Source organism: Macrotis lagotis, chromosome X (assembly GCF_037893015.1).
Source record: "Macrotis lagotis isolate mMagLag1 chromosome X, bilby.v1.9.chrom.fasta, whole genome shotgun sequence".
NCBI classification, from domain to species: domain Eukaryota; kingdom Metazoa; phylum Chordata; class Mammalia; order Peramelemorphia; family Peramelidae; genus Macrotis; species Macrotis lagotis.
Window position 1 is genome coordinate 457,573,839 of NC_133666.1, and position 25,844 is coordinate 457,599,682.

The 25,844-nt window shown below is 33.2% G+C and overlaps 1 pseudogene; it reads left to right on the forward strand.

The window, feature by feature from the left end:
- The first annotated feature begins 24,040 nt into the window (after window positions 1–24,040).
- On the forward strand, window positions 24,041–25,209 carry LOC141499814 (pyridoxal kinase pseudogene; annotated as a pseudogene).
- Window positions 25,210–25,844: the final 635 nt, after the last annotated feature.

Consider the following 25,844-nt stretch of genomic DNA (forward strand, 5'->3'; position numbering starts at 1 on the left):
CAGTTATTTATTGCACATATTGAATTGGATATTCTGTAGTTATCTTATACATAAATTCAATATTTTTCATTCTTTCAAAAATAGAAAAAACAATAATGTTACCCTCTTCGAAACTGCTCTATTTCTCTCAAATCTGCCACCCTCCTCCTAGTCATCTTTGTCAGTAAACTAGATGTTATCCTTGACCCCTCACTATCTCACTGTCTTCATAATATCTCTAACTTATGGTCACTCCTCTCTTATAAGGGTGCCATTATCTGATCCATGTTTTCATTACCTCACCCTTTGATTATTATGATCATCTTTTGGTTGGTCTCTTTTTTCTACTCTATTCCATCTCTCACTCAGTGATTGAAGGAATCTTCCTAACGCATCTGACCATGCCATTTTTCAACTCATTTGATTCCAGGGTCTCACCATTCCCTCTTGGTTCAATATAAAATCCAATGAGTATATTTTAAAGTCTTCAATTCCATGGCCTCTTCCTGACTTTCTAATTCTTTTTATAGCTTATTGCTTCTCTCCTCCATATACTTTTTGATCCATTATCCCTAGTTTCCTTACTATTCTTTGAACTAGACATTCCATCTTGGCTCTGGGCATTTTCTCTGGTTGTTCCCATATCTAGAATACTTATCCTCTTCACCCCTGCCTCCTTTTATTGATTCTTCAGTTCTCAGTTAGAATTGTCTAAACCTTATATCATTTATTTATTTTTATTTTTATTTAATGCAATTGGGTTGAGTGACTTGTCCAAGGTCACACAACTAGGTAATTATTAAGTGTCTGAGACCAGATTTGAACTCAGGTACTCCTGACTCTAGGGCTGGTACTGTATCCACTGCACCACCTAGCTACCCCTAAACCTCATATCATTTAAACCTTCCCCTTTTCTTTGACCAGCTTGTGTTACCCATTGAAATTGATTCTTCCTTGCCTATTACTTCCAGTGCAAATTCTCAGTGAGTTCATTTTAGTATTTTTTAGAAAGATTTTATTTATTTTGAGTTTTACAATTTTTCCCCTATTCTTGCTTCCCTCCCCCTACCTCCACAGAAGACATTCTGTTAGTCTTTCCATTGTTTCCATGGTATACATTGATCTCAGTTGAATGTGATGAGAGAGAAATCATATCCTTAAGGAAGAAAAATAAAGTATAAGAGATAGTAAAATGACATAAAAGGATAACAGGTTTTTTTTTCTAAATTGAAGGTAAAAATACAAATTTTAAAAATACAGTTTACCTGAGCCTTAACAGGCCTGATGAGTGATTGGTTTCTGTTACCAGATTGACAACTCAGAGACATGAATTTCATTATCTGACTTCATCTTCATTTCAATGAATAACTATTGTATATGGACCTACTTCCTTTTTCAGAGGTCTGCATTCTTTGCCCATAGTTTATGGAATAACTTTCTTTTTCATTAAGCCTTCTATCTCAAATATCTGACATCATTTTTTTATTAGAAAAGAATCTTTTTTTCCTTCATGATATTAGGAAACCTTAATCTTGAGTCATTATTCTTACCTCCCAGATTTCATAGTTTTACTTTATCCTTAAGGCTTAACACTTCTTATTTATTAACCTCAGGTTAATATTAGCCATGCTAATGCCCATTTCAGTGTAAGTCCCATCCTGACTTCCTAGTAACCTCAGCATTTTTTCTAGTTTCTGTTCACATAATCTTTAGTTGGAATATACAGTGATAGTAATATTCCTTTCAATGAACTCTGTTCTTTAAGATTTATACTGTATAGCAGAAAAAAAGAAAGGGGAAAGTTTGAATAGCTATACTAAGAAATTTATTGTTTAGGAAAAGGAATATTTTGTTTTTGTTTTTTCTTGAAAGGATCATTTTCAAGAAAAAATGACATACTTCCCAACTTTTCTTTGAATTAAGAATGTAAAGAGGACTATATCTGTAATAATATATATTTTGGTTTTACCCAGTGATGTGTTTTTATTTGAAATGCTCTGCAAATTGTAAGTTAACAAGCCAGATTCTCGACATGAAAATTCATATTTTTAGGGAAATGCTATCAATATGTTAATATTTCCTTTTCAAATTATCTTCCTTTGAAATTAGATCCCCTGTGTTCTACATTACCTATGGTGTGGAGCTATCCAACTTCCCTTTTTTTTCATTTCTTTTATGTTTTCTCCTAAGAATTAAGCAGAATTCAAAAGCCTCATATAATCAACATCACGAGTTGCAGTTTTCTGCAATCCCATTAGCATGCATCTTCCTGATTCATGAAAGGTATGAATCATTGGGTATATGGTAGCTTTTGCTGCAAAGACCAATGAGTTAAATTGTCTAGAATAAAATAAGGTGACAAAACATAATGATGAGTGGCAGGGACATAGAAAGATCCATGACATAGGAACTAATGTCATCATTGCCCTTAATGGTGCAACAATAACTTCATAAGCTATTAGGTTCCTAATTGAAAATGGCAAAATACATGGCTTTTTATGGCTGATGAAGTGTTTTATCATTCTCTAAGGTGAAATTCAAAGGAAAGTATCTTATTGAATTTTTTACTTTGAAGGAAAAAAATAAAATCCTGTTATTTGCATTAGAGTATTGGCAATTTACTTAGGAAGTTGAGCTGGTTAATTGGAATATATTTCAAGAAAACATTTAATTTTGCTCTTTGGCTTTAAAAAAAAATCAATTACTGATTAACAGAACTGCTTTCTGAACAAGGAGTACCTATTGACTCTTATGGGAGATATGCTTTAAGGACATGACATGATAATCACATATACACTTTTCTGCCTTGGTTTCAAACCAATGTGTCTTTTCAGTGCAAAAAAATATATATAATTTTGAAAATGGAGATACATTCTGCATAAGAAGAAGTTGTGCTGGGAGGGAGGTAGAAAAGAATGAAGGGAGGAAAGGATAAAAGGAAGGAAGGAAGAAAAATAGGAAAGAGAAGGGGGAGGGAATGAAGAAAGGAGAGGAAACAGGGAGGAGAAAAGGAGATTGATAGGAATGAAAGAAAACAAACATTTATAAAGGAAAGAAATAGGCATTTTTAAGCACACACCATATGTAAAACCCTGTGCTAAGGACTTTATATATATTTCCGAAGAAGAAAGACTATCTACATCTAGAGAAAGAACTGATAAATAGAAGAATGGGATGACTTTATGTATGTATGTATGCATGCATGTATTTGCACATGTGTTTGACAAATACATACATAAGTGTACATTTATACACTTATTTGCGTCTAATAATAGGCATCTATAGTGTATCTCTAAGGGAGGGAAGAAAAAAGAAATTTACAAGTTAATTTTGTTGTATATTTAAAAGAAATTAGTAAGCTGCAAGATTTGCAGTTTTATAAGTAATGATTTTTTATTGCAGTATGTTACAAAAATGTTTTATTCAATAAATTAAAAATAAAATTATATAAAAACAAAAACCTAAGTGTTAAAATTTTCATTTATTTTTATTAGATTTCACATTGTTGTTCTAAACCATGGTGATCATTTTAGACTCCGGTTGTCATATAATATAATATTTGGTTTGTTTTCCTAGCTTTGTGTCACCTATAAAATTGTTAAACTTCCCTTTTATCCATACTGGGGGTAACAGTCTGAAATAGAACAGCAGGAGCTCTGGGGAAATTTTCTGCCTTGGCATTTTATATGGAGAAGTTTTTTGGGGTCCAGACATCCAAACAATTATAAACTAGTACTTGGTGGTCTAGTCACAGGTTGACATCTCTGGGTGTGTGAAGTGGTGAATTGCTAATTTTTGTCAGATTTTCTTTCTTCCTCTTTTGCTTTCAGAATGAAGAGAAAAATCTGTTTATTGTACTTCTTGGGTAGCAACATAAGAGATAGAATTTCTTTAAGGCAGAGGCAAAAGAGAAACTCTTTTAATATGCCCACAATTATCTAGCATTGGAAGGTCAAAGATCATTGCATCAGGTTGTTGAAGAAAAGAATTAATAAAATATACCTAGTTTTCTGATAAGAGGACCAATGTTGTAAGTTAAATTGTGAATTTTTTCAGTTACTGTGTCATCCTTGTGACAAAGACCATCTCAGAGTCTTTTCTTGGGGTTCTATTACCTTTAAGAAAACAATGATTCTTTTTCAATTAGATGTAAAGTTATTTTCAACTTTTATTTGTTAAATTTTGTATTCCAAATTCTCTCTCTTCCTTCCTACTTTTTTCACCTCTTTGACAAGGCAAACAATTTATATAGATTAGATTTATGAAGAGATGCAAAACATATTTCCAAATTAGCCATATTGCCAAAAATCCAGAACAAAAAACATTTAAGAAAAATAAAGTTTAAAAAATATAAGTCAATATGCATTCCATCATTTTTTTCCTTGAAGGTAGATATCATTTTTCATCATAAGATCATGGGAATTGTCTTGGGTCATTGTATTGTTAAGGAAGGATAAATCATTCACAGCTGATCATCACATTATGTTGTTATTACTGTGCACAATAGTCTTCCAGTTCTGGTTATTTCATTTTGCATTTGTTTATTTAAGTCTTTCCAGGTTTTGTAAAGCCATGCTTCTCATCATTTCTTATATAACAATAGTATTTCATCACAAACATAAACCATAACTTTTTTGAAAATTTTCCAATTGATGGGCATTCCCTCAATTTCCATTTTTTTTGCCACCAAGAAAGAGCTGCTATAAATATTATTATTCAATGTATAGATCTTCCCCCTTGCTTTTTTATTTCTTGTGGATACAGAACTAGTAGAATATTTCTGGGTTGAATGGTTTGCATAGTTTTTTAGCTCTTTGAATAATTACAGTTCATTCTTTTGAATTGTCTGATCAGTTCACAATTCAACCAAGAGAATTAATCTCCTAAATTTTCTACTCTACCTCCAACATTTGTAATTTTTGTTCTCTGTCATATTAACCAATCTGATAGGTGTTAGGTAGTACATCAGAGTTGTCAAAATTTGTATTTCTCTAATCAATAGTCATTTAGAGCATTTTTCTTGTTTCATTTTTATTAATATTTTCTTTATTTTCCAATTATATACAGTAGTAGCTTTTTCTAAAGTTTTTGAATTTTACTGTTTTTCCCCACCCTCCCTTCCCTTCCCCTATCCCCCCACAGAAGGAAGTCTGATAATATTAACATTGTTTCCATGCTGGAGAAAATAAAATATTGGATACAGCAAAATTATGTAGTGCATAAGACACTTTTTTGAAAAAAATGAAGGTAATAGACTTTACTCTTTGTTTAAACCTCCACAATTCTTTCTCTGGATACAAATGGTATTCTCCATCACAAGTACTCTAAAATTGTCTGTGATTGTTGCATTAATGGAATGAGCAAGGCCATTATGGTTGATCTTCATTCCCATGTTGTTGTTAGGGTGTACAATGTTCTTCTGGTTCTGCTCATCTCACTCAACATCAGTTCATGAAAGTCTTTTCAGGCTTCTCTGAAATACCATCCCTCTTGATTTCTAATAGAACATTAGTGTTCCATAACGTACATATACCACAATTTGTTCAGCCATTCTCCAAATGATGGAGATTCACTCGATTTCCAATTCTTTGCTACTACAAACAAAACTACTATGAATATTTTTGTTCAAGTGATGTTTTTACCCTTTTGCATGATCTCTTCAGGATATAGACCCAGTAGTGGTATTGCTGCATCAATGGGTATGCACATTTTTATTGCCCTTTGGGCAATTGCTCTTCAGAAAGGTTGGATGGGTTCACAGCTCCACCAACAAGGTATTAATATTAGATTTCCCACATCCCTTCCAACAATGAACATTGTCTTTTCTGTTCATATTGGTTAATCTCATAGGGGTAAGATGGTACCTCAGACCTGCTTTAATTTGCATTTCTCTAATCAGTAATGTTTTACAGTAATTTTTCATATGACTGAATACTTTTGATTTCCTCATCTGTAAATTACCTTTGCATATTCTTTGAACATTTGTCAATTGGGGAATGCCTTTTTTTTCTTAACCAAATTTGACTCAGTTCTCTAAATATTTTAGAAATGAGTTCTTTGTCAGAAATACTAGTTATAAATATCTGTTTCCCAATTTACTATATTTCCTTTGATCTTGGTTACAGTGGTTTTGTTTGTGCAAAAGCTTTTTAATTTAATGTATTCAAAATTATCCAGGTCTCCAACTCCAAATCCAACTCTCCAAATCTTCCTTGGTTATAAACTGCTTCCTTTTCCATAGATCTGACAGGTAAACTATTCCTTGATCTCCTAGTTTCCTTAAAATATTGTCTTTTATGTCCAAATCCTGTACCCATTTTGATCTTATCTTGATGTAGGGTGTGAGATGTAGGTCTAATCCAAGTTTCTGTCATACTAACTTCCAATTTTTTTTTTATCAAAAAAAGAGTTTTATTTTTTTTAATCAAAGAGAGAGTTCTTATCCCAGATGCTGGACTCTGGGTTTATCAAACAGCAGATTACTATAATCATTTCATGCTGTCTCTTTTGCACCTAGTCTGTTCCACTGATCCACAACTATCTTAACCAACCAGGCAGTTTTGATGACTGATGCTTTATAATGTATTAACTAGTGATAACTTGCTGTAATTGCTTTGCTAAGATTTTATTTAAGATTTCTGCATCCATATTCTTTAGGGAAATTGATCTATAATTTTATTTCCTCTGTTTTGACTTTTCCTGGTAGAAGTATCAGCACCATAATGATGTCATAGATGGAGTTAGGCAGAGTTCTGTCTTCACCTATTTTTTGAAAGAGTTTATATGGAATTGCAATCAATTGTTCCTTAAATTTTTGATATAATCCACTTGTGAATCCATCTGATCCTGGAGATTGTTTTCTTAGGGAGTTCAATGATAGGTTGTTGAATTTCTTCTTCTTCTGAGATAGGGCTGTTTAGGTATTTAATTTCCACTTCATTTAACCTGGGCCACTTATATTTTTGTAAACATTCATCCATTTCACCTAGATTATTAAATTTATTGTCATATAATTTAACAAAATAATTCCAACTTATTATTTAATTTCCTCCTCACTGGTGATGAGTTCACCTCTTTCATTTATGATACTAATAAATTGGTTTTCTTCTTTCTTTTGTTTAATCAAATTAATCAAAGGTTTATCAATTTTATTGCATTTTTACAAAACTCAGTTTTATTTATTTATTAGTTCAATAGATTTCTTGCTTTTGATTTTATTAATTTCTCCTTTAATTTTTTAATTGGGGGAGTTTTAAGTTTTTCATTCCCTAATTTTTTTAGTTACATGCTTAGTTCATTAATTTCCTCTTTAATTTTATTAATGTAAGCAGTTAAAGATATAATATATGTCCTAATAATTGCCTTGGCTGTTTCCATTATCTAGGATGAAATCATTTATTCTAACTATAATTTGTTGTTTGATCCACTCATACTTTAAAATGAGCTTATTTAGTTTCCAATTAGTTTTAGGTCTGTCTGTCCATGGCCCATTATTTCACATGGTTTTTATTGCATTGTGATCTGAGAAAGAAGTATTCATTATTTCTACCTTTTCTACATTTGATTATAAGGTTTTTATGCCCTAGTACATGCTCAGTTTTTGTATAAGATCCATATACTGCAGGAAAAAATAAGTATATATTCCTTTCAATACCCATTCAGTTTTCTCCAGAGGTCTATCATGTCTAGGTTTTCTAACATTCTATTTACCTCCTTAACTTCCTTTTTGATTATTTTATGGTTAGATTTCTCAAAATCTGAGAGAGGGAGGTTGAGATCTCCCACCAGTAGAATTTTGCTGTTTATATTTTCCTTTAACTCATTCTGCTTCTCCTCTAAGAAGCTGGCTTCTATACCACTTGGCATATACATATTTAGTATTGAAATTGCTTCATTGTCTACTGTACCTTTTAAGAACATATAGTTTCCTTCCTTATCTCTTTTAGAGAGATCTATTTTAGCAGCTGCTTTGTCTGAGATAAGAATTGTTACCCCTGCCTTTTTCACTTCAACTAAAGCAAAATATATTCTGCTCCCACTTTTAAATTTACTCTATAGTATCTCTCTGCTTCAAATGAATTTCTTGTAAGCAGCATATTGTAGGATTCTGATTTTTCATCCACTCTGCTATTTGCTTATGCTTTATGAGAGAGTTCATCTTATTCACATTCAAAGTTATATTTACTAATTCTTTATTGACATCCATGCTTTCTTCCCCCTGTATTTTTCTCCTTTTTTCACTTTATCCATTTTCCCCAGTATTTTACTTCTGAATACTACTTCTTCAGTGTGTTTGGCCCCCCTTATATCCAACCCCTATCCCCCTATATTTCCTCTTTCCCTTTGCTCCTTCTTTCTTTCCATTCTTCTGTTAGTTTCTCTTTTCCTCTCCCCTCCCAATTTAGAGTATTTTTTCTTATAACCATAGATAACTTTGATTTCCTCATCTAAAAACTGCCTGTATATATGCATTAATGTAGTTAGTTGGGGAATGGTTTATATCCTTATGAATTTGACTGACTTCTCCATGTAGTTGATAAATGAGGCCTTTGTTAGAGAAAATTGCAGTAAAAATAAATTTCCCAATTTTCTGTTTTCCTTCAATATTGAAGGATTAGAATTGTTTGTGCAAAACATTTTTAATTTAAAATAATAAAAACTGACCATTTTACTTTCCATAATACTCTTTATCTTTTGTTTTGTCATAAATTAGATTTGTGAAATAAGTTATTCCTAATACCTTAATTTGCTTATGATATGGAATATCACCTAGTTTTTTGCCCTTATATCATTTCAATTTTGTCAGATATTTTGTCATACAGTTAATTCTTTTCCTAAAAGATTTTATCTTTGTATTTATTAAATAGTAGCTTACTATGGTCATTTCCTGTTATGTATTATGTATCTAATCTTTTCCAGTGGTTTATTATTTTATTTCTTAGCCAATACCAGATCGTTTCTCTGATTCTTGCTCTATGATACATTTGAAATCTTTTTTTGACTCTTTTTATTCATTCCCTTGACATTCTTGACTTTTGTTCTTTCAGATGAATTTTGGTACTAATTTTTGATTGGTTTGACACTGGATAACTAAATTAATTTATACAAAATTGTCATTTTATTATATTGACTTGGTCCATAAACAATATTCTTCCTATTGTTTAAATGTGGTTTATTTTCCTAGAACTATATCTTGTAATTGTTTCTTCTCTGATTTTGCTCTTTCTAGTTTAGATATCTGTACCATATCTGTATATTAAATCTATATAACACTGTATAATATAATATAATCTGAATAATGTAATATCTAAATATTAAAAGGAATTTTATAGGACTCCTTTGCCTATTTTTCCAAAGAGTTTGTATAGTATAGGACTCAACTGTTCTTTAAATAACTGGTAGAATGCGTTTGTGAATCCATCTGGGTCAAAGGAATTTTTTTTTTCCTTAGGGGAGCTCATTTATAGTAAGTCCAATTTCTTTTTTCTACAATAGGGTTTTATAAGTATTCTATTTTCTCTTCTATTAGTTTTTTTGTCAATATTCCACCATTTTACTGAGATTGTCAAGTTTTTAGCCTATAATTGAACAAAAGAACTCCCAATATTTGTTTTAATTCCCTCTTCATTCGTAGTTCAATTAACCCTTTCCATTTTTGCTTCTAATGATATCCTTTTCTTCTTTATTTTTTAAAATTCATAGAGGCTTCCCCCTACCAAATATCAAAGCTAAAGGTTAAGTATTGATAATTACAATGATAGAAAGATTGATATTTTTATATATTTTTATTATTGAAAGATATCTTAGACATTATCTGGTTCAACTTCTTCATTTTGCAGATAAGGAAAATGAGGCCCAGAAAAAGTAAGTACTTCACTCAATTCCACAGAAGTAATAAGTGCTAGAGGCAAGAGAAATTCAGATTCTATGACACCAGAGCTTTTACTATCATACCAAGCTAGCTTTCCTACCACATCACGAAATAAGATTTTAATGACATTATATTTGCCCATATAAACAATGTTTCTAACCCATAATCACCCAACCTAAAAATGAAGGGGGGTAATTTTTTTTCTTACTTCCTTTTCCTGGACTAAAATTAGTAATTGTATTGTGGTTTCTTTTTTTTTGTTTGTTTGTTTATTTGTTTGTTGTTCTAATTACATTGTTGTAGTCATTGTATCTTTTCTTAGTACTGCTCGCTTCATTTTCCATCAATTAATTTGTTTTTCAAATTTTATATTCAATATTTTTTATTTGAAAATAAAATTCCATTAAATTCGTGTAACACAATTTATATAGCTATTCCCTGGACAATGCACATTTACTTTGTTTCCAGTTCTTGGTTACCATAAAGGTAACTATGAATAATTTTCTGCCATTAATTTATATATCTAATGTGAAATGTTTAGGTCAAAGTAATGTTTTAATAACATTTAAGCCTATAATTATAAATTGTTTTCCAGACTGATCCTACAGTTACAACATTACTTTGTTAAAGGTTCCTGGAAAAATTTCACCTTCAATAAATAATCATTGACCATTGATGAGATGCAATTCAAAAAGATGGACATATGAGTACACATCAGCAAACAAGAGAATAAGAAGGAAATATATTAATCATTATTTCCAGAAATAATACTTATTTTATGAATGTAATTATAGTTTTTTTATTATTATAGGAGTTGGCATTGGAATCTTGAAGAAATAAGATGCATACAATATCCAAGTTATATAGTAACTAAAGGGCTAAAGAGGGATATTTCCAGACAGTAGCAGTGCTGGAAGGGATTTTAAAGATAATCTCTTCCAATTTAAAGATAAGATTATTAAAGCCCAGAGGCATAAAATTACTTGTCGCTTTTTATATAGTTAATTTAAAAAGGACTAGACTTCAACCCTCTTCACTTCTAGTGTATCACTCTTTAGCCTATATCATATTTCTTACTTCTGGATTTCCAAAATGTTTTGATTTGACTAGAATTTATTTGTTTGAAAATAAATGAATTGGGTGTAAGAAAAGGAAGGGCTTCTAGCCCTTGCTCCAAAACTCACTCTCTTTGTTGAAACTCAAGTCTCCATAGATTTCAAATAAAGAGAGCTAACCTGGAGAATTGAATTGAAAACTAATCTGCTAAGGTCCTACCCTAAAAACAGAATCACACTATATGATTTCAAAGTCCATTTCAGCTATAAATCTTGTGGTCAATGACATGACTATTTCTCTAAGGTCTTCTTGTTTTAATATACTAAATAAAGGATCAAAGTATAAGAACAGACTTTTGGGATAAAAGCACTTCATTCAGAGTATTACTTTAGCAACCTAAATAATTAGGGAAAAATAAAATAGAAATAAAACAAACAACGTAAAAGCAAAAAATAAAGAAAAATAAACTAACCTTCTGTCATTGGGAAGTTTGATTCTTAAATGAAATCTTTCAGTTTTGAATCCAGGGTTAACTGTAAGTTGCTTCCTCATTGTCAAATGAAAAATCAACTCTTTGTGGTAAAAATTCATCCATATATCATGTATACCATGAGCATTCCATAAATTTCCACAAAGAATTCCCAAACAATGTAAAGGACAATCCAGAGGCAAGTTCTCATTCAACAGTAGGAGGGCAATGAAGGTTTAGCTCAAGGAGAAAGCAAATGGAAATAAGAAAGAAAGACCTGTATGACTCTCCAAAAAGAAACTCAACACTTGAAATCCATAATGATCATCTTGAAACGTCTGAATGATGTCTTCAAACATAATAGCAGAGCTGCTGGGCACAGTATTTCTAAGGTGATCCCTTTTCTTCTACTAAGGGCCCCCAAACTCAAGTTCAAGTGAATTAGGTTCAGTCCTGAAGAATCTGAACTTTAGAGAAAGGGGTCAGGCTTTATCTCACTGCCATGGCTCAATATTCCCCTATTCCTGTCGCTTGGGAGAAAATCAATTAAACTTTGGGTTTATGTCATAATAGGAATCTCATTAAAAAGGATGAAAATACTATTAAATGTAAAATAGTTATGTTATGTAACTATATATACATGTAATATAAATGTATAATAAATATAAGAGAGTATTAGTTTTCTTTCTCAAAAAAAATGCTTAATATACAAGACTGCTCATTGTACAACTAGGTGGCAGAGTAGATAGAACACCAGGCTTGGAGGCTTCTGAGTTCAAATCTGGTCTCAGATATTTTTTGACTATGTGATCCTGTTAAGACACTAATGCATATTCGCTTCAGCTCCTCTTCTGTAAAATGAGCTGAAGAAGGAAATGGCAAACTACTTTTTTAAAAAATGAAAAAAGAAATATGATCACAAATAATTGGATATAAATGAAAGGACTCAGCAATAATATTTGAAATGTGAAAGAGTGATCTATATTAGTGATTAACTTCAATTATATTCTCCCAGAAGGTTGATACTTACATGAGGATCTGATCTGAGAAGATAAACTAACTGGAAAAATTTTTTTCTTAGGTGAAATAAGTCTTCTGAATGAATCAGAAAGGAAACAACTCCACAGGATGAAAAATGATAGTCAGTGCCAAGAATCATCTCCTGTACAACCACTCTACTTTGGAGACGACTGGATTAATGACATCTAAGGTCTAAATCTAAATACGGTATGAAATCAATGATTCCAAGATCTATTTGCATTATTGGTTTCAGTTGAATAACAACAACACAATTACAATTAGGATGTTTTAATACTTAAAGATTCACAAAGTACTTACAGGTGTCTATTGAAGAGACAATACATTTCCTTGAAAGTTATTGAAGTTGAATTCCATTTAAATAATCATTGGAGGAAAAAAATCAATAATTTGGAGGCACTTTTGTTATTTCATATCTCCCCTTTCCAAAGGGAAAAAAGAAACCCTTTATTCTGATGGTTTCAAATCCACTTAATTTGAATAGCTTTGAATATGAAGAGTGGTCCAATGACTAAAACATTTTAATCTTTAACCTGCCAGGTGAGCAGACTGTGGCTTTCTGATACTGTGGAGACCAATCTATTAATATATTAATGCATCCTAATTATTCTAGATACTGAAGTGATTTTATTTTTTATGCACATATCATGCTAACAATGCCATTCATTCTCTCTTCTGCTTTTGTTTATCCTGTCTGTTAATTCTCTCTTGTCAATGTGTTGGAGTCTTTATGCCATCAGGCACTTTAGGAAGCCAGAGTTTGGGCTAAAAAGGACAGATGGGATGGGGAGGAAGATTGAAACTATCCAGTAGAGGATTAGGGATTTTTAATCTGTAGGAGAGAAGGTTCCCTGGGTGCATGATAGCAGCTAGTGACATAGTAGATGGAGTGCTGGGCTTGGTCAGAACTGCTCATCTTCCTTAGTTCAAACCTAACCTCAGACACTCACGAATTTTGTGACCCTGGGCAAACCATTTAATTATATTTGCCTTGGCTTCATCAGTTGTAAAATGAGCTGGAGAAGGAAATGGCAAACCACTCTGGTATTTTTGCCAAGAAAACATCAAATGGGTTCATAAAGAATTAGATACAATTGAAATTTTATTGATCATCAAGAGCAATGTAGAGGCAGCTAGGTGGCACAGTGGATAGAGCATTGGCCCTGGAGTCAGGAGTACTTGAGTTCAAATCCGGTCTCAGACACTTAATAATTATCTAGCTGTGTGGCATTGGGGAAGCCACTTAACCCCATTGCTTTGCAAAAAACAAAAAGCAATGTAAAAACTTGCTTAAGCTAATTTTATTTGGTTCACAAAGTCAAAAAGAGGACTTGGAAAGAAATATAGGCAATAAATTTCAGCTCAATTAGCAGAATACTCACAATTAGAATTGGAAAAAAATAAACTAGGTTGCTTCGGGATATGATGAGCTCAATATCATTTGACCTTTTCAAGCAGAGGCTAGATTATCATTTGTTAAGAATGATGCAGAGAGTATTTCTGCTAAGATATAGTTAAATAGCATGAAGCCTGAAATCTTTCATAGTTCCAAAAATCTAGAATAGAATCTAATCCATTTGTTTTTGAGTTTTCCTAGAGTCAAATAATGCATAATAAATAATAGTAACACTTCAAATTTAGAAAAAAATTGAGACTATTTAAAACCTTTTATGCTCCAAATAGAATTTCTGCCACAAAATATCTAATTTTTGTTTATTTAGCCTTTACTTGATGTGATTCATGAAGGGGGGGAAGTCTGTTGTTTGTTTAGGCAACTTATTCCACAATTGGATGATTCTCTGGGTCTACTGATTGCTAAACTTTCTGATCAGTTTTGATCAACCTCACTGCATGAATATTCACATAGCATTAACCCTTCTTCTTAAAACCTGCACCTAAAGTTGTCATTATTGATATTTAAAACAACAACAACAACAACAACACTAAATAAGTTTCAATGACATGTAAATACCATAGAATGTAATTAATATATCAACTATTTTTGGATGTATTGCCTAGGAAATTCCAGTCCTCATTTTGCCACAAGCTGAATATTTTCAATATTTCTTTAATATTTATCTTGAGGTATAATTACATTCTAACAACAAAAATTATTTTATTTAAAAAAACCTATTTGACATGACATATTTATGATGGGGAATGATTGTTATGACATTAGTCAACAAACTGAGAGCTGTCAAAGTTGAAATCTGATTAGGAATTACAGGAAGTGGTATTAATTTAAGAGGTTTTTTGGTGTAATGGAAATTGCCAGGAGGATGGGGTAATTATATTAAAAGTTTAGATTGTAGAGTCTTTCTTAAAAGAAATGAAATTTTAATATAGTTTTACAATTGTGTTACTAAGTATCTCCTACATGCATATCACAAGTGGTAGTTCTGGTGTTTAAACATTTGACGAGAGCCAGGTTGAATAGAGACATACTTGTAAGATCATGACACAAACTCTTACTTTATTCTTTGATACTCAGACTTTTATAAGAAAACTTATCTCAGACATGACAGTTTAGATGAAACCCTGCTTCATCACTCCTTGGTTTGAATATATACTTTTTATTCTTTAAAGTCCATACACTTCCTTATCAGAAAGTTTCCCACACACTTCTAGCTCCACAAATGTTTAGGTCAGAGTTCACTGGTGAGCCAACAAATCCATTTAATGAGCAAGAATACATGCATATCTCTGGTGGCCAAGGTCACCAAAAATATGTGTATTTCACTCTCAGGAGCTTGCCCTCAACAGATTCCCCCTTCTTAGGCATGCTGAAGCTTTAGACAGTGTGTCAAGACATCTGTGTTTTGCCCCAGAGAATAAAGGACATTTGAGACAAATGGGAATAATACACAATATCAATAAAAATGCAAAGATACCAGGAAGCATGTTCACTAATAGATTCATAAAATGAAAAAGATGAAATCTATTAACAGAGTTAAGCAAATTATATCTAAGTCCATTTTCATTCTAGGTGCCAATGCAATATCATTAACAATTTTATGCAATTGATTCATATCCATAGTTATAGAGTCATTATACCATATTCCATTCAAATAACCTTTTATATTATTCCATGGCATAAGTGAAGTATTATATTTTAAAGTAATAACACAAATAGTGGAAAATCTATAATCACATTGCAATTGTCCCTTATGTTCATCACAGAAGTTTATAATGCATTAATCAAATGATAAAAATCTTAATTAATTCTCTCCTGAGCCTTTAATGCTCTAGTAACATTTTTTGATAATTCTTGAATATATTTTGCTTCTATTTTTTCCTTTTTCATCACTTCTTTACCTACACATGCTCGGATAATGCAATTGTAACAGTTAAAATTATGTCCCCTTTTCTCTGATAATATTGACATTTTTGAAAAATCCTATCATGAAAGTAATATCTGGTCCTGTGCATGCAGTCAGAAAATTTCTCTTCTGCAAAAGATATTTTGCCCAATGCCTTATTCCATTGAATTTACCTTATCTTATATATTGCTGCCGTAGCCTTCCATATCTCTGAATTAGCTAACTCTATTTCTGGGTATATAATTGGTTTAATATAGCCTGGAATACCCCATGAAATAACTCTATCATGGGAATTCAACACTTGTAGCAAAATAGAATGATAATAAATTCTTCTATTTGGAGTGTGACAGGCAACCCAGGGTGGAAAACATTCATGTTTGAAATCTCAAGCATGTAAATTTAAACAAGGAGGATCTGTAGGAAATATCTTTCTACCTTCAGTACTTTCTACAAATGGAATTCCTGATATTTCTAAGGTCCTATATGCTCCCATGTAATAAATATTTGGATGAATTGAATGATTAGTTTTTACTTAATTTAACACCTGGTTCACCATTTTACAAAAACATATAAGTGTCATAGTATTTAAACAAGAAAATTTTTGCCTAACTTCTTTTCTCAGCATCTCTTCTATGATATCTCCAGTAGGAAATTTGTTATATCCCAAATAATCTGCATTTTCCCCTAATAATGCAATTTCAGCTATACCCTCTCCCCATTGTAGAGTATTTACCCATGGAGGGTTTTGAACATAAGTCCAATATTCAATTCTTTTTGCAATCTTCAAATTGTTCTTGAGTAATGTAAACATCATAAATTGTCCTCTAAGTCCATGATGTGCTTTCCTTTTGCAAGGTCTGTCCTTCCTTCTCCTCTTATCTTTTCTTTTTCTATTTCCTAAGTTTAAGTTATTCATTTTCTGTATCATTTGATTCATCCAGTCTGTGTGGTCTGATGTTTCTTTCTGGTATCCACACAATTTCTCCATTTGTGGACAAAACAGGAGCATACCTTTGACCCCAGGTTAATAATTAAACCAGTCATTTTCATTGTTGATGCCTTAGGATCCTTCCATATGACCATTCCCTTCTCTTCATGTTGCATGTCCTTATTAAAAATCTTTCTTCAGGGGGCAGCGAGGTGGTGCAGTGTATAGAGCACCAGCCCTGAAGTCAGGAATACCTGACTTCAAATCCAGCCTCAGACACTTAATAATTACCTAGTTGTTTGGCCTCGGGCAAGCCACTTTATCCCATTTGCCTTCCAAAAAATCCTAAAATAAATCTTTCTTCAGGTGTTAATTGTTTATCATTCAATGTTAAAAATTTCATGGTATATAAGGCAAGATTTATTCTCCTCTTTTGTTTTCTTTTTGTTCCTATATATTTCCCCTTTTGCACTTCCAGAAATATCTTAAGATCTTTATGTTTCCTTTCTACTAAACCTTGATCAGTGGGGTTAAAGGGAATAACTGTAATATAGACAGAATTGTTTAAATGCCATAGAATATATCTAGAGCCATTGTCTGCTTTTATGGATTTTGGTATTCCTTCAATAGTAAAATATTGTAATAAAGGATCAATCACAACTTTTGTAGCCTATGAACTTTGCGCTGTTGCCATTGTATATGAACCAAATGTATCTACAGTAACATGAATGAGTTTCATTTTACCAAAAGGTGCATAATGAGTCACATCCATCTGCCACAATTCATTAGGAATGTGGCTTCTAAGATTCTTCAAATAATTTGGAGGGGTAGGTAAATATGGAATGCATTGTTTTTTTTTATTTTTTTATTTTTTGTTTTGTTTTTTTGCAAGGCAATGGGGTTAAGTGGCTTGCCCGAGGCCAAACAACTAGGTAATTTTTAAGTGTCTGAGATCAGATTTGAACTCAGGTACTCCTGACTCCAGGGTCAGTGCTCTATTCACTGTGCAAAGTAGCTGCCCCCATGGAATGCATTGGTTTTTTTGTTTGTTTGTTTGGTTTTTTTAGGTTTTTGCAAGGCAATGGCTTTAAGTGGCTTGCCCGAGGCCACACAGCTAGGTAATTATTAAGTGTCTGAGACCAGATTTGAACCCAGGTACTCCAGACTCCAGGGCCTGTGTTTTATCCACTACCCCACCTAGCCACTCACCACCTAGCCTCCTGTATGGAATGCATTGTTGACAGGATTTTACTATATTCCTTGCTTGTTCTCTGGTGATTTTAAATTCTTTCCTTAGTAAAGAGACATTCTGATAAAAATTTTTTGTGAGACTGTCTAGCAAGGCTCTTCTACTGAACTTATAAGAAGTGGAAGGGTTAATTAATCAACCCTATGATTACCTTCATATATAGGCCCAGGCAATCCAGTGTGGGAATTTATATGTTCAATAAAAAATGATTGTATCTATCTCTTATAACTTCTTATTACTCTTTAAAGAGTTGATAGAATTCTTCATTAGTGCTATGTTTAATAAAAACTGTTTGTATTTGTCTGACCACAAGATAATTATACTTACTATTTCTAAAATTATTAAGGATTTGTGGCTGTTCTTTTAATACCATTAATTGGGCATATAATTCATTTTTGGGGGTTTATGTAAAAGGAGTTTTTAATTTCTTTTCTATTATTGCATTTGTACTTAGACCTACAGGTCTATAATAAGGTCCATCATATTGTTTAAAAATTTCAGGGAACACGGGGCGGTTAGGTGGCGCAGTGGATAAAGTACCGGCCCTGGAGTCAGGAGTATCTGTGTTCAAATCCGGTCTCAGACATTTAATAATTACCTAGCTGTGTGACCTCGGGGAAACCACTTAACCCCATTTGCCTTGCCAAAAACAAAAACCTAAAAAAAGATTTCAGGGAACTAAGAGGTTCATAATTTGGGGTATTTTCCCTCATTACCTCTACAGTCAATCAATCATGAACTCCAGGCTTTGACATTTTTACAGTAAAATAACTTGTATTGATAAAACTAAATCATATAACTTTTCAACATCTTGCGCATCAGTAATTACCTAACTGGGTTACATAATTTTCAATTTCCCAATCATTTTTTCAAAGCCTCTCACATTAATTCAGTATTATTGGAAATAATTGCAATTAAGCTATACTTTCAAATCTCTTATACAATCTTCTTCTTAGTTTTCCATTTTGCTTCTTTAGAATTAAACATTAAATTCTTAACTTACATGAAACACAATGTTTCCATGCTGGCATCTCATTCTCTTAATGTTAACCTTATAACTGAATATCAGTTACACATAAATTTCTTTCACATCTCTGTTTTACAAGCTTATTTTCCTCTTGTTTACATACATTTCTATTTACAAAAAAAATAAGATTATGAATTTAGTCTATATATTTGTGTGTGTGTGTGTGTGTGTGTGTGTGTGTGTGTGTGTGTGTGTGTGTATAATTTCAAAAAATCCAATATAAAAGTTTTACCAATGCTGGGGTTGCAGGATAAATCTATAATTTCTTCTTCTTAAATAACAGATATTAAGTAAGCTACTTTGATCTTATATATAAATATTCCATTTAAGAAACACTAGGTGGAAGAGCACAGCTTTTCACAATCTCTCTGGGCCAAAAAACTTTGAAAGATATAACTTGTTGGCAAGGTATTCTCTAATTTTCTTATGACAAATCTTTACAATGGTGATGGATGACACTTCAATTCATTCATTGCTTGTTATTGTAACACAATTTCAAATTTTCAAAAAAATTGTCTGAATCTGCTCTTCAGACAATTTTTACTAATTATACATAACACATTTCAATTTAATGTATATTCCCTTTACTCTCTAAAACTGTAATACATAAAAATTTCTTGCGTCCAAAATCCCTTTTTTATGATCACAAAATTTTCTTTATAGTTCTCTTAATAATCTGATAAATTCCAAAACTCATATAATTACCTTAAATTATTTTCATTTTCAAAATATAAAAGTTTACAAATTCTTCTTATCTGTATCAGTGCTATTCTAACTTCTAATTTATAAGAGCTTTCTATCCTCACTGACAAAATGATGTTCTGGGAATTGGAGATTCCTCATAATTTGAGATATCAAGGTAGTTGCACCAATTATTTGCCTTTATTGTTTATCATTCCTTGCTCACCCTAAATTTTTTGACATGTTAATTAAGACCAATCAAAAATAATTTTAGAGATAATTTCAATTTCTTTTAGTTCCCTTATAAGTACAATTTGCCAAATCAGTAAATATAACTCTGTTAGTCAATCAGACCAGAAAAGAAGCAATAGCAAATATGAGAAAATAATAGAACGCCTTCTCCTCCAAAAACAACATGGTTTTCAGGGAAATCTCCTTTTTGGTGCCAAGTCATGAGATTTTGGGGAAAAAAAAGATCTAATTTTGAAAAGAGAAAAATAGAAAGAAGATTGGCCAGTCAGAACACAGAGAACAGCATGTCTGAGAGACGTCTGAGAGCTTCCCTCTGCCTGTATTTTAAAGCAAACACATATAGATACATAAACGGAGTCAGAGCATTTAGAACCAGAGAGGCCCCTGAAATCCAGGGAAAGCTGCACTCTGCTCTCATACTAGAAGGTCCCTTTAAACATTACACAAAGACAAAAGGTAACAGAACACACACACACACACACACACACACACACACACACACACACACACACACAGACACAGACACAAAGACTCTGTCTGGAAAACAAAAGCAAACACCACCAAAGGTGATAAATCTCTAAGAAACCAGAGGAAAAATGCAGAGAGCGTTCCATTTTTTTTTTACAATACATTTTTTTTCCATGAAAAGGTTTTATTATTTAACACTTCTCGATTTTAACTATAAATAACTATAACTTTTGAGAAGGCCGTCACTCAAAAATCCCTCAGCCTAATTGGAGTATCCCCTGTCCCCCTTTAGCTTAGAGTAAACCAAATATCTTCTTTTTAAGGGAACAACCCTAAATCTTTTCTGGGAGGTGTCTTCTATTTTTAATTCCTCAATTGTCCCATTATTTTCTGTAATAATCAAATTATGTTCCTTAAAATGAACTTGATAGGGGTGGCTAGGTGGCGCACTGGATAGAGCACTGGCCCTGGAGTCTGGAGTACCTGAGTTCAAATCTGGCCTCAGACACTTAATAATTACCTAGCCGTGTGGGCTTGGGAAAGTTACTTAACTCCATTTACCTTGCAAAAACCTTAAAAATAAAAAATAAAAAATAAAATGAACCAGATTATCTTGTCTTTCTAAAATTTACTTCTTCAAAGCTTTCTTAATGTCAAATAGCTTTTCTTTTGTGATTGTCTATTTAACATATACTTTTCTCATCTGTGAATATTCAGTGTCACTTTTCTGTTTTTAACTTTAAATAAATTCCCTTTTTAACAATTTTTTAACATTTTATTTTATTTTATCAAGACTTCATGAAACAATTCTCTCTCTTAGCTAGTGCTTTTCCTTAATTCCTCTCTCAGGTAACTTCAGGATCTAGATAAATGAATCATGAGCAAATAATCTGTCCAATCTCTCACACCCCTTTGAACTGCTTGCTTCAGTGTAGCAAGAAATTGTGAATATTCTGGTGTAAGAGCAGTTTTTGCTAACGTATTCCAATCTTTTGGCGCTAATATTTGTCTGATTAATATTTTTATCATAGTTAAAATGTATGGGCTAATATTTCCATATGTGCTTGTTGCTGATTTTAATTCTTTAAACGTTTTAAAATCTTAATTATTGTATTCTCTCAAAACAATCCCTGGAATCCTTGGTTCAAGTTTCTCAAGCATGGGAAAAGAGAACAATAACCCTTTCATGTCCTGTGGCTTGCCCAAGGCCACATGGCTAGGTAATTATTAAATGTCTGAGGCCAGATTTGAACTCAGGTACTCCTGACTCCAGGGCCAGTGCTCTATCCACTGTGCCACCTAGCTGCCCCCATCTATTGCTTTTTGAGCTGTGTTTTGAACAACATTCATATGTCCCTTATTTTGATAACATTTTCTTCTTTAGACCATAAAAGAACAGAAGGTGGGTTATTAAAGTTTTGGAGGAGGTGGTGTTGGAGGTAAAAGCTACCATTCTTTTTTATCCTTATCTTTCTGTTGAACTGTGTGAACATCTACATCAACCTTTAATATACTCTGAGACAAAGGAACATCTCCAGGTGGAGTCATATTCCACAATGAAAAGACTCCTATAGGAAATGCCTTCTGACTTTCTTGTTTAAAATGTTCACTCATCTACTTCCCTACAATTTCCCATTTTTCAGTACTCAGTACTCCTTCTTCTGGAAGCCAAGGACAACATTTTTGTACACATTCAATAAATTATTCTAATTGTTTTGTTGTTATTAACAAACCTCTTTCTTTAACTATCTCTTTCAGCACTTTCAAATAATGTCCTCTATCCTTAAACTGTCTCTGTCCTTTATTATTTCTCTCTATTTTAGACCTGTTGAAAAAATTAAAAAAAAATCCTATGCCTGTTGTCTTTGTAGAGCTCTTCTTTTATTTGACCCAGCAGCACGTCCAGACAATGTCTTTCCTTTCAAGACTGATTCCCCTGCAGATTCATCTTGTTTCAGGCACCAGTTATCACCAGCAATGTCTGGTGTGTGTCTAAACATTTGACGAGAGTTAGGTTGAATAAAGACATACATGTAAGGTTGTAATACAAACTCTATTACTTTAGTCTTTTTTTTAGGTTTTTGCAAGGCAATGGGGTTAAGTGGCTTGCCCAAGGCCACACAGCTAGGTAATTATTAAGTGTCTGAGACCGGATTTGAACCCAGGTACTCCTGACTCCAAGGCCGGTGCTTTATCCACTATGCCACCTAGCTGCCTACTTTAGTCTTTGATAGACTTTTATCACAAAACTTATCTCAGACATGACAGGTTAGATGAAACTCTGCTGCATCACTCCCTGGATTGAATCTACACTTTTTATCCTTTGAAGTCCACAGACTTCCTTATCAGAAAATTTTCTGCACACCTCTAGCTCAGCAGATGTTTAGGTCAGGGTTCACTGGTGAGCCAACAAATCCATTTAATGAGCAAGAATACATGCACATCTCTGGTGGCTAAGGTCATCAAAAATATGTGTATTTCACTCTCAGTAGCTGACCCTTGACACATGAAAACCTCTTTATGATGGTGACATGGTGAAAAAAAAAGTCATTATTTGTCCTCAGGTAACTTACATTGTACTCAGAAGGGAGTGAGTAGGAAGTACCTGAGAGGGAGAAGAGTTATATGCTAATTGGGTTGAATATAGGTTGTTGGAATCAGGTTCCAAAAGAAGTAGAAAGAATGCTCAGACTAGAGCAGAATGTGTTTGAAGAAGGATGAAAACTTTTTTGAGAAGCTTAGAGGGAAAAATGATATGCTGGATATAGAGAAAATGATATGCTGAAGTGAAATGAAGATAAATCTGTGCTGAATAATTATCTCTTGATGTGGACCCTGATATTTAGTTTTCCATAAAGTAGTAAGTGAAATGATCTATTGAGAAAGAGAATGGGGAAATGGATGATTGATGGCATAAAAAAAGAGTTCTAGAATAGCTGTGGGGAGAAAAACTGTAGTTGGTGATCTAATAATATATACTCTTATGGTGTGCATAAACAAGGATTTATAGTTGTGTAGGATGGAATATCTTATCTCTAAGAGGATTAGGATATTCACTAATACTGCTCTACAGAAGTGAACAGAATAATTGATTGTGGTTAGCTGAGTGATGTAGGAGGGGCAAAATGCCTATTATTTTTCTTCCCACTGATTCCTGATTGATGGAGTTTTATCTTCACAGGATCAAAGATTTAGAGCTAGAAGTGGCTTTTCTGACTGAATTCAATTGCTTCATTTTATCAGAAGAATTTGAGGCAGAGAAATTTATTGACTTGCCATAGGTCACACAACTTGTAAGTATCTGAAGTTGGATTTGAATCCAGGCTTTTCTGACATTGAATCCATTGCCCCATTTGCAATATCATGCATGTTTTTAATTCAAATATCAGAGCTCTCCTGTTTAAGATCTTTCTTCCAGTTCAGTAAATTTATGTACAGAGATAAAGTGATCTAGTTAATGTCTTCAATTTCCTTAAGTTTTATAATCATCAAAAGAGGTTGCATCAGAAGCCTAAAGGGTCATGTCATTTCAGATCCTATGTAGAATGTAAGAGAAGGATAAAAGCAAGAGAGTGTGGATAGTAAACAGATTATGTTGGGAAGAATAGAGATAATTCACTTAAGAAAAATGGAGCCAGCCTCCACCTCCCCCTGCGCTCAGCCCATCTCTGGAGCCTGGGCTTCGCCGCCGCCTCGGCCAGCATGGAGGAGGAGTGCAAGGTCCTGTCCATCCAGAGCCACGTCATCCAGGGCTATGTGGGCAACCGGGCGGTGACCTTCCCCTTGCAAGTTTTGGGATTTGAAATTGACACAGTGGATTCAGTCCAGTTTTCAAATCACACAGGTTATCCATACTGGAATGGTCAGGTGTTAAATTCAAATGAACTTCATGAGCTGTATGAAGGACTTAAACTGAACAATGTAAATAAGTATGACTATGTTCTCACAGGTTACACAAGAGAAAAATTCCTTGCAATGGTAGTTGACATAATCCGAGAGCTGAAGCAGCAGAACTCCAATTTGGTATATGTATGTGATCCGGTGATGGGTGACAAGTGGAATGGAGAAGGTTCTATGTATGTTCCAGCAGATCTTCTTCCAGTTTACAAAGAAAAAGTAGTGCCTCTAGCAGATATAATAACTCCGAACCAGTTTGAGGCTGAGTTACTCACTGGAATAAAGATTTCTTGAAAAGAAGAGGCATTAGAGGTAATGGATATACTTCATTCTATGGGACCAGAGACTGTAGTTATCACCAGTTCTGACTTGCCAGCTTCTTCAGGCAACAACTACCTGATTGTTCTAGGAAGTCAGAGGAAACAAAAACCAGATGGCACAAAAGTGACAAAAAGAATCAAAATGGAAATTCAGACTGGATTCAGTCTTTGTGGGAACAGGAGACTTATTTGCTGCCATGCTCTTGGTTTGGACACACAAACACCCAAATAATTTCAAGGTGGCTTGTGAAAAGACAGTTTCAGCCATGCACCTTGTTCTTCAAAGGACTATTCAAAGTGCCAAAGCACAATCTGGAAAAGAAAAGAAGCCCAGTCCAGCCCAATTGGAACTGAGAATGGTGCAAAGCAAAATGGATATAGAGAATCCAGAAATAGTAGTGGAAGCCACTGTGTTATAGACAATATGATCATGTCACCCAGTAACGCACAATATATTGATGTCTTTGTTTCCCTTCCTGTAAAAATGTAATGTCTACCTGAGAGATGTGACTTAAACTTGATATTTTTTTTCTCAGAAAATTAGTGTCAAGTATCAACAGATCTTTAGTTGTGAAAATATGTGGTGGCTAGGTTTGGATTTTATTTCCTTGCTCAGAGGAGATTACCTCACCCTCAATTCATCCATTCTGTAAACTGCCCTAGACAGTATCACAAAGATGATAAAAATTGTTCAGCATCCTGGTTTGTTCATGAAGTTAGTCTGGAAAGTAGGAGATGGAAACTCCCTGGGGAAAGGAAGGTGGCCTATACAAGATTATCACTTAGTCATTTGCAGTGCCAATGGAGTTGGCTACCTGTTCTTTTTTGAACTGAATAATTTTAAGGTCCTGGATATGTTTGGTTTTTATAAAGTTCTAATAATAGATTTTTTTTTCCTTCATTGGCTTATTTTGTACATCACAGAAGCCAAAGCATTGGGAGGGCATTTTTTGTATGACTTTAAGGTCTTCCCTTTATCCTCTTTTGTTTCTGCCTTAGGGAATAAAAGGAAATCTTCCTTCTTTGAAGTTTCAGTTGACCACAGATAGTTTTCCAAGATTAAGAAAAAAGAAATTAGTTAATTGTTAGGCCAAGTTCCATTAAGTTAACTGCCCATTTATAATTAGTTCCTTTGCTGATGCCAGATTTGTTGGTGTATCTTTGTTAATATATGAAAACAAATCCTCTTTCCCACAGGAAGAGGGAATTTGTAGTGTTGTTAATCATGTTCATCTTTATCAGTAATCTGTTGATCTAAGAACACAAGGATAGGTATATAGGGCACTGAA